This window comes from Mustelus asterias, chromosome 1 (assembly GCF_964213995.1).
Source record: "Mustelus asterias chromosome 1, sMusAst1.hap1.1, whole genome shotgun sequence".
Taxonomy (NCBI): Eukaryota; Metazoa; Chordata; class Chondrichthyes; order Carcharhiniformes; family Triakidae; genus Mustelus; species Mustelus asterias.
This window is the reverse complement of record NC_135801.1, coordinates 52,838,440-52,849,433: the sequence shown is the minus strand read 5'-3', so window position 1 is coordinate 52,849,433 and position 10,994 is coordinate 52,838,440.

Below are 10,994 nucleotides of genomic sequence, written 5' to 3'. Positions count from 1 at the left end.
TTCTTCCTATGTCTACGTGGGTTTCCTCCGGGTGCTCCGGTTCCTTCCACAGTCCGAAAGACGTTCTGGTTAGGTGCATTGGCCATGCTAAATTCTCCCTCAGTGTACCCGAACAGGCACCGGAGTGTAGCGACTAGGGGATTTTCACAGGAACTTCATTGCAGTGTTAATGCAAGCCTACTTGTGACACTAATAAATAAACTTAAACTTTATGCATGTGTAGTGTGGAGGGGGTGAGGGGACCTGACTCCATGTAGGGTTGGAGGTTATCTCCTATCTGGGCTTTGAAGGTGACCATCATGCTCAATTTCTTTGCCTGTGGACCTTTCCAGGGATTAACAGAGGACCTGTGTGGCATCTCTCAGTCCACGGCACATTGATGCATAAAGGACGTCACATGAAGGCACATCCTTATGTCAGATTTGATCTGGACAAAGATAGCCAGGCTGAAAGATTCAGTGGGTTTGCCACTATCTCAGGCTTCCCAATAGATTGCACCCATGTGGCTTTATGTGATCCATGGCAGCAGCCCCTATTGTTTATAAACAGCAAGGGGCACCATTCCATCAATGTACAACTAGTGTGTGATCATCAGAAGCACATACTGCGTGTCTGTGCACGATACCTGAGAGTTGCCATGACTCATAAATCCTCAGTTACCTCGAGATGCCTGAGGTTTTTGAGGGGCCAGTGTGTCCCCTGTGGCTGTTTGGAGATAAGGAGTACCGACTGAAACCCTGGCTAACGACACTGGTGGCTCGCCCTCAGTGTTGTTCTGAGGAGACGTACAATGCTGCTCATTGCTTCACATGCTCCCTTAGAGCAGACCATAGTGCTTCTGAAGATGTGCTTCAAATCCTTGGATCACTCAGGTAACTCACTGCAATAAACTCCCAGTAGGGTTTCACACATCACATGAATGAGAGCTCATTGAAGGGTGAAGATCCGCAGTCCTAGGAACCTCAGGAGGCTGCCAAGGGGCAGTATGAGCATGAGGATGCTTTGGAGGAAGGAAGATGTGGGTGATGTGCTTGTGATACTTTCATTGCTGACACGTTCCGGTAAAAGGAAAGTTATGTGAGGGCATATGGCTATATCATTTCAAGCCCTCAGTGTCATTCTCATTCACCTTAGGGGATGTCCAACCACTGACAGCGTGAATGAGTCCAGCATTCACAGCAAGTTCTAGCCTATATTTCCAGACCATGATCTCTGCTTTGATCCACGGTACCCTGTGAATGGACTCATTCTGGGAACTGAGAGTCCACTGAGGAACAAGAGCGAAATGAGAGAAGACTTGAAGCTTTCGCCACCAGCTAATAATGCAAAGACTGCTGTGACTGAGATGAGGGCATTCCTAGCGATCTGTCTTGTCTTCTACCATTACCATTGAGGAGACACAAGTGCTGCTAGAATATCAATACTGATGAGCTGCCCTCATGCAATGGTATTCCTTAAGGAAAAAGGGTTTGAAACACATCACACGCTTCACATAAAAATTTAAACGCATCTCCCTGATATTACACAAGAGTGCAGAGACTAGTTCAATTGAGGTTGACATCACAGCAATGTTAATCTCACCGTGGGACACTATCACTGAGTGGGAGGATGAGATGGTGATGTGGAAGTTTCAATGAGAGAATAATATATGTCCCCTGCTAATGGTCATGTGAGATCTGTGAGGACGGTAGCTGTATGAGTGCATGATGCCATGATGAGAGTTTGATATTGGAGGGAGTTGATGGATGATTTACCCTGGCTCAGTGGATGAGATCATTCATCCTGTTCCTGCATTGAATGGCATTTCAGAAGTGCTTGCCAGCTGCACTGACTTCCTGTGTGATAGCCTCCCAGGTCGGAGAGGTGAAGCTGGTGTGCTTCCTGGAGCCATCTCTGGAATACCTGCACTCCACTGATCAAGGCCTCAAAGGCCTAGTAAATGAAGTGGTGTGCTGCCTTTCTCTTGAGGCTTTTGGTCTCCTTTTTGTGCATGTAAGACATCTATAATGGTCTCCCACAGACAGATGGGCTGGAGAGAATGAGATGTATGTGTTTGACTAGCTTTTCAAAATGGCACCTGATGCGCGTTATCAAACACGAGGCTAGATGCTCGGGAAATAAAAGGCTTTTATTTACTGGAATGAAGCAGCCAATAATTATATACATGATCCTAGACTGAAGGGGTCCCAGCCAGAGCAGGGACTTTTATACCTCTCCCAGGAGGCGGAGCCCGACTGGGATGTACCACAACACTACAGTACAAAGGTGTAACAACCCCACCCTAACCCCAACAGCAACAAGTAGCACAACCCAACAGTAACATATGTACATCCTTGTAGTACTGGCCAGACCCTGGCTCAGTACTATCCAGTGGGAACCAACGATGGTTCACCACATTCACCCCTCCTTTGAGAACAAAGGCCGGCGGGGTACAAAAACAGAATAAAGTGTCATCAGTCTATAAGTTCAGATGGTCAGGGGGACCGCACCGTCGTTGTGACCTCCTCAATACCGGCGGTGACACCGGAGTAGGCACTTGCGGTGGCGTTCTCCCCAAGGTGGCGTCCAGCTGTTCTTCCACGGACTCACAGGCCGGTTGACCCTGAGGTGACGGTAGTCCATGGGGTCCTGACACGTCCTGCAGTGGCGACCATCTTCTGGACTCAGGCAAGCTGTACACGGGAGTAAAAGGGTTAAGCAATGGTCCCGATGCTGCCCGCGCCGTGTCCGGGGGAGAAACAAGAGTTAAGGGGTTTGTAACAGGGGGTATGGGAGCGACAGGGGTTTCCACGTCCCCTGCTGGCGCCAGGTCTCGGATCGAGACCATGTCCTCTCGCCCGTCAGGGTATGCCACATAGGCATACTGAGGGTTGGCGTGGAGGAGATGGACCTGTTCGACCAACGGGTCGGACTTGCGGGCCCTTACATGTCGCCGCAGGAGGACGGGTCCTGAGTACGTCAACCAAGACGGTAATGAGGTCCCCGAGGAAGACTTCCGAGGGAATGAAAACATCCTCTCATGGGGAGTAGCATTGGTTGCCGTACACAGGAGGGAGCGATTAGAATGGAGCGCATCAGGGAGCACCTCTTGCCAACGGGAGACTGGAAGACTTTTTGACTTCAACGCCAGTAAGACAGCCTTCCAGACTGTAGCATTCTCACGTTCCACCTGTCCGTTACCCCTAGGGTTGTAGCTCGTGGTCTTACTAGAGGCAATCCCGTATGAGAGCAGGTATTGCCTCAAGTCATCGCTCATGAACGACGAGCCCCTGTCGCTATGGATGTAGCCGGGGTACCCGAACAGGGTAAAGAGATCACGGAATGCCTTGATAACCGTGGCAGCGGATGTATCAGAGCAGGGAACAACAAAAGGGAACCTAGAGTACTCGTCAATGATATTGAGGAAGTACACATTCTGATCTGTTGAGGGAAGGGGGCCCTTAAAATCGACACTCAGTCTCTCGAAGGGACGAGTGGCCTTGACTAAATGTGCCCGGTCAGGTCGGTAAAAGTGTGGTTTGCATTCCGCGCAAACCCGACAGCTTCTTGTTACGGACCTGACGTCCTCCACCGAGTAGGGCAGGTTGCGGGCTTTTATAAAGTGGTAGAGCTGAGTGACCCCAGGATGGCATAGATCATTATGGAGAGCCTGCAAACAGTCCTCCTGTATACTGGCGCATGTTCCACGCGAGAGGGCATCCGAGGGCTCTTTGAGTTTCCCTGGACGGTACATGATGTCGTAGTTATAGGTGGAGAGTTCAATTCTCCACCGCAAGATCTTGTCATTCTTGATCTTGCCCCTCTGCGTGTTGTTAAACATGAACGCCACGGACCGCTGGTCCGTGATCAGGGTGAACCGTTTTACCGCCAAGTAATGGCGCCAGTGCCTGACGGCCTCCACAATGGCCTGGGCCTCCTTTTCCACCGCTGAATGCCGGATTTCGGGGCCTTGGAGGGTGCGGGAAAAAAATGCGACGGGCCTGCCCGCCTGGTTAAGTGTGGCAGCCAGGGCGAAATCAGATGCATCGCTCTCCACCTGAAAGGGGATGGACTCATCAACAGCGTGCATCGTAGCTTTCATGATGTCGGCTTTTAATTTATCGAAGGCCAATCGGGCCTCTGGCGTTAGGGGAAAAGTCGTGGACTTAATGAGCAGACGGGCTTTGTCCGCGTAATTGGGAACCCGCTGTGCATAATAAGAGAAGAAGCCTAAACATCTTCTCAGTGCTTTTGCACTAGCAGGCAAGGGAAGTTCAGAAAGGGGGCGCATACGGTCTGGATCAGGGCCAATGACCCCGTTTTCCACCACGTATCCTAGGATGGCTAAACGGCGCGTACGAAACACACACTTCTCTCTGTTGTAGGTCAGGTTCAGGCGAGATGCAGTGCGTAGGAAATTCAGGAGATTCGTGTCGTGGTCCTGCTGGTCATGGCCGCAGATGGTGACATTATCCAGGTACGGGAAGGTAGCCCGCAGCCCGTTCTGGTCCACCATTCGGTCCATAGCACGCTGGAAGACCGAGACCCCATTGGTGACACCAAAGGGAACCCTGAGAAAGTGATACAAGCGACCATCCGCCTCAAAAGCTGTGTAGTCGGTCCGCTGGGCGAATGGGGAGTTGGTGGTAGGCAGACTTGAGGTCTATGGTGGAGAACACCCGGTACTGCGCAATCTGATTGACCATATCAGATATGCGCGGGAGAGGATACGCATCCAGCTGCGTATATCGATTAATGGTCTGACTGTAGTCAATGACCGTCCGGGGATTGTTCCCGCTCTTGACCACCACGACCTGCGCTCTCCACGGACTAGCGCTAGGTTGTATGATCCTTTCTTTGAGGAGGCGCTGAACCTCAGATCTAATGAAGATCCAATCCTCAGTGCTGTAACGCCTACTTTTAGTCGCGATGGGATTGCAGCCTGGCACAAGATTCTGGAACAGGGAGGGTGTGGTGATCTTCAGCGTCGAGTGGCTACAGGCGTTGGGCAATTTGGAGGCTGCTGCTGTTTTCCCACTGCCAGTGAAGAGAGTGGCCCACCGTACTGTAGGATTACACTCCTCAAGTGGACCATGAAATTTAGTCCGAGAAGTATTGGCGCGCAAAGGTACGGCAACACTAGGAGCTTGAAACGCTCGTAAACTGTGCCTTGCACCTTCAAAGTTACCACGCAACTCCCTAGCACGGTGACAGACCGGGACCTCGATGCCATAGAGATTGTCTGTTTGGCAGGTTGAATCCGGAGTCCACACCGCTTCACAGTGTCTGGGTGGATAAAGCTCTCAGTGCTCCCGCTGTCAAACAGACAATAAATCACGTGGTCATTTACCTGGATGTTCATCATAGATTTGTCAAGTCTATGAGGCTTGGCCTGGTCCAGGATGATCGACGCCACCGTTGGTTCATGAGCGCCACTGCAGGCAGCTGAAATAGACGAGGAGGACCCCTGCTGGTCGTTCGTGGTCGGTGCTGACCAACATGGCCGCTCCCATAAGTCGCACGTGGGTGATGGCGCCAAACTCAGCGACCCCTGGTGGTCACACATCTCCGACTCCGTCGACCGTAATGGCGTCGTCCTGGCCTCACACGTGGATGAACCCCTCGATGATTTCGACGACGAAGAGCCGAGCTCTGAAGAATCGCAGGCCGCACTGCCGTTCCTAGGTTTAGATCGGCACACTTTCGAATAGTGCCCTTTCTCACCGCAGGCGGAGCACAACACAGCCTTAGCGGGACACCGTTGCCGAGTATGCTTCACTCCCCCACAGAAGTAGCACCGCAGGCCGCCCGGAGCTGCTGCCGTCGTCAGGCCTGAGTGTGAGCACGCCATTATGCAGCATTTCGAACCCGAGGGACGAGGAGGGATTGGCGACTGCTCCTGCCACGTTGTCTCCACGTGGTCCTCCGGATACAATACTAAGCTATTGGAGGCCGTCTCAAGCATGTCCGCTAGCTCGATTGCCTGGGTAAGGTTAAGGTTACCTTTCTCCAATAGTTTAAGTCGAATGTACGACGATCCGACTCCCGCCACAAACGCATCTCGGGCGAGGTCGTTCATGCTCTGCTCAGCCGACACAGCTTTGCAGTTACAGCCCCTGGCTAGCTGTAGGAGCTCGTTCGCATATTCCTCCATTGTTTCGCCAGACTGCCGTCGTCGAGTGGCTAAGAGGTAACAAGCGTGTATTTCATTGGGCGGTTTGATGTAACGCTTCTTCAGAAGCTCGAGGGCCTTAGTATAATCGGTGGCCGCACGGATCGCGAGGTAGACAGTGTCGCTTACCCTCGCATGGAGGACCCGGAGTCTGTCATCATCTGTGGTGACCGCTGCGGAGGCTGCCAGGTAGTCTTCGAAGCACTTCAGCCAGTGGTCGAAGGTGTTAGAGGCGCCCACCGCACGTGGATCTAGTGTAAGGCGTTCCGGCTTCAGGATCTGCTCCATACTCTCTTTTTATTTTCTTCGATGAGAGTTTAACAACAGTAAATAAAATTGATGCACGTTATCAAACACGAGGCTAGATGCTCGGGAAATAAAAGGCTTTTATTTACTGTAATGAAGCAGCCAATAATTATATACACGATCCCAGACTGAAGGGGTCCCAGCCAGAGCAGGGACTTTTATACCTCTCCCAGGAGGCGGAGCCCGACTGGGATGTACCACAACACTACAGTACAAAGGTGTAACAACCCCACCCTAACCCCAACAGCAACAAGTAGCACAACCCAACAGTAACATATGTGCATCCTTGTAGACCCTGGCTCAGTACTATCCAGTGGGAACCAACGATGGTTCACCACAGCACCCAGACGTTCAACCCCACAAGCTGACAATGGGCGGACAAATTAGCTCCCAACTTGCCAGGTGACTGGGCCTAATACGCCCCTGTGTATAATTAATGAACCTCCAAGTGCAGAACCTGGCATAAGTTCCTGCCATTCTAAGCAGTGGGATGGCACCATCAAAACCACCTGCCAACGCACTTAGTCTCATAAATGGAAAATTCTGCCCTGTAATTCGAGTGAGCTAAATATTTTATTACTAAACCCATGATCTGTAACTCTACATATTGCAAACCTGCTATTATTATTGCATCTTTTGAATATGCATTACAAAAAATATATGTAATTCCTTCAAAATATGTAAATGTGTTAGTTCTTAATCAGTTCAACACTCACCTCATGTTCAAAATTCCTGAAGTGTTACTGTGATATAATCTGTTAGTTTAACCTAACCCATGTCAGTTCAACAAAGCTTGTAGTTGTGCAGTAGATATAAACCCTACCACAAAATGTTTTATTTGTGTCAAAAGTACCAGCAGCATTTGGTTCATAAGCAAATCTTGCTGATAATGTGGAACTAATTGGAAAGTGTCATTCCAAGAAACTATAAAGATAATTGATAAGGAAAGTCAAAATATCATAATTTTACAGAAAGAGTAAATTATTCTGCCACTGGACTGTTGCATAACAGCACTGCATTTTGTCACTAAGCTCATAATTTCTTCCTTTGCCATGAAAGCAATTGACTGTCTTTGATTCACGAACAGCATGGCAGGAATGTTTATTTTTGAAACATCCAATTTTATTGAACTGAACATTTGCACTGCCTCCAAAACATCGATTATTTCAAAGAGGATTTAAAAGGCAGCCTGCCCTCACTGTCACCGGCACGTTCCAAAATAATGTCCACAGTCATATGAAAGTTGTAAATCATCCACTCCCTTTCAACTACCATCCACCTCCAATCATTGTGAATCTAAAAAATATTCTCCGTAACTTTTCATTTACTCTCCCACAGTATGAAAATTATACTTCACCAGATCATTTTTATTAACTTAATCAATGATGATGTCCTTCTAAAAGGCATTTGATATCCATGCAACACCACAACAACAAACCAATTGTTGTCTCTCATTCAACCCGGATAAGTGTGGACTTCAACCCGGATAAGTGTGTAGTGATCCATTTTGGCAGATCCAATGGGATGAAGCAGCAGTATAATATGAAGGGTACCATTCTTAGCAGTGTAGAGGATCAGAAGGACCTTGGGGTCCGGGTCCATAGGACTCTTAAATCGGCCTCACAGGTGGAGGATGCGGTCAAGAAGGCGTACGGCGTACTAGCCTTCATTAATCGAGGGATTGAGTTTAGGAGTCGGGAGATAATGCTGCAGCTTTATAGGACCCTGGTTAGACCCCACTTGGAGTACTGCGCGCAGTTCTGGTCACCTCATTACAGGAAAGATGTTGAAGCCATTGAAAGGGTGCAGAGGAGATTTACAAGGATGTTGCCTGGATTGGGGGGCATGCCTTATGAGGATAGGTTGAGGGAGCTTGGTCTCTTCTCCCTGGAGAGACGAAGGATGAGAGGTGACCTGATAGAGGTTTACAAGATGTTGAGAGGTCTGGATAGGGTAGACTCTCAGAGGCTATTTCCAAGGGCTGAAATGGTTGCTACGAGAGGACACAGGTTTAAGGTGCTGGGGGGTAGGTACAGAGGAGATGTCAGGGGTAAGTTTTTCACTCAGAGGGTGGTGGGTGAGTGGAATCGGCTGACGTCGGTGGTGGTGGAGGCAAACTCGTTGGGGTCTTTTAAGAGACTTCTGGATGAGTACATGGGATTTAATGGGATTGAGGGCTATAGATAGGCCCAGAGGTAGGGATATGATCAGCGCAACTTGTGGGCCGAAGGGCCTGTTTGTGCTGTGGCTTTCTATGTTCTATGTTCTAACTATATATTCTCTTCTTCCAATAATTGTTTTGCATAGCCAAAACAAAAATATAAGTTCATATGCAATTAAATCTCCCAAACCAACATTGCAGCACAGAAACTTTATCCTTCTTCTTCTTCTCTGTCTCCATCCCATATGTAAGTTACATTAACCTTTCATGCAAACACACCACCAATTTCATTTTTCTTCTCTTTATTATTTTTTCTTTATTTTACAATCATATTGGCAAACATCTGGTCCAATACTTTCTTTCCTGCTTAGAATCAACTTCTGAGGAACAATGCAAAAACATAGGAACAGATATGAGCCATTTACTCTCTTAAGTCTGTTTCACTGCCATTAGAGATTATGGCAGATCGAGGACCTAAATCCATTAAGTCATCTTTAACCCATATCCCTTAATACCTTTGGTTAACAAAAACTATCAATCTCAATTTTAAAATAAACAATTGATTTTCAACAAAGAACAAAAGAACAAAGAACAATACAGCACAGGAACAGGCCCTTCGGCCCTCCAAGCCCACGCCGCTCCCTGGTCCAAATTAGACCATTCTTTTGTATCCCTCCATTCCCACTCCGTTCATGTGGCTATCTAGATAAGTCTTAAACGTTCCCAGTGTGTCCGCCTCCATCACCTTGCCCGGCAGCGCATTCCAGGCCCCCACCACCCTCTGTGTAAAATACGTCCTTCTGATATCCGTGTTAAACCTCCCCCCCCTCACCTTGAACCTATGACCCCTTGTGAACGTCACCACCGACCTGGGAAAAAGCTTCCCACTGTTCACCCTATCTATGCCTTTCATAATTTTATACACCTCTATTAGGTCATCCCTCATCCTCCGTCTTTCCAGTGAAAACAACCCCAGTTTACCCAATCAAATCTTTGCAGCTTGTAAAAGAGAGTTCTAAACTCATATCAGATTTTGTGCATAGAAATAATTGCTAATTTTACTCCTGAAAGGTCCGAATCTAAATTTTAGACTATACCCCATTTCCCTAGACTTAGCAACCAGTGGAAAGCTATCTATCTACCCTATTTGTTCTCTTTAATGTGTTGAAAATTTTGATCAACTCATATTTTCACCTTCTAAATTCAAGAGAATAAAGCTCTCACTTATGTAAACTGTCTTCAGAATTTAACCATTGGAGTCCAGATATCATTCTAGTAAATCTATGGTGCACTCCTCCAAGGGCAATATATTCTTCCCAAGATGTGGTGCCCAAATGTATGTAGCTGGACCCCTTAGTTTCTTTGGGCTTCCACAGTTTCTAGCTTGTCACCATTAGAAAGATTCCAGTTCTAACCTTTTAAGGTCCAAAGTGGGTGACTTCACATCTGCCTACATTTTTATAGTTTTTTTTCATTCATTTAATCTATCAACATCTCTTTGCAAAACTATGCTTCCATCTACACTGCATACCGTGCCACCTGTCTTTGTGTCATCAGCAAATTCGGATATGTGGCTTTCTACTCCATTATCTAAATTGGTAATAAATACAGTTAATAGTTGAGACTCCAAGACAGGTCCTGACAGACACCATTCCCCACATTTTGCCATTTAGACTATTGTCCATTATCACCTGCCACTAGGCAAACTTCCGAACCAATTTGATTTTTAGCTAACAGTTTCTTATGAAGAACTTTATCAAATACCTTCTGGAAGTCCAGATCAATAACATCCATTGGAATTTTGAAAAAAACACAGAACTTGGGGGCTTAAATATGACTGAAGTATAGATAAAAACAAACTTGCTTAAATAGTTTGCTATCATTCAAAGCATCTGATAATCACAGTGTTATTAACATTCACTTTAGTAGTCAGAAGATTGCAAGCAGTAAATTTCCAGATATCTTAGGTTGCTGAGGGTGAAGTAAGGGTGAAGTAGTGGCTCATATGGCTTGAATTTAAGTTAAGGAGGAGCCTGTCTGATATTGGTGATACTTACTGCAAACCAATATTACGTGAGGCTTCAAACATTATTGAAATATGCAGTACGTCGAATGTTTGTTTGAGGTGTTGGCACTGCACAATAATTCAGTATAGTAGGCAGTGCATCTACTCCCTGCCATATCGGACGATTAGGAGGCCAAATAGTGTTTGGAAACAGGCATTGACCAATCAAACCTCTAGAGCACTGAGCTTTTAGAGCAGACTTTCCCTTATACATAGACAATAAGCCCACAAAACATGCAAACGAGCACTCAAAACATGGAAAGTACCCCACTAATTTTAAGGACTTAAATATTTTCCTGATGGTTTATATT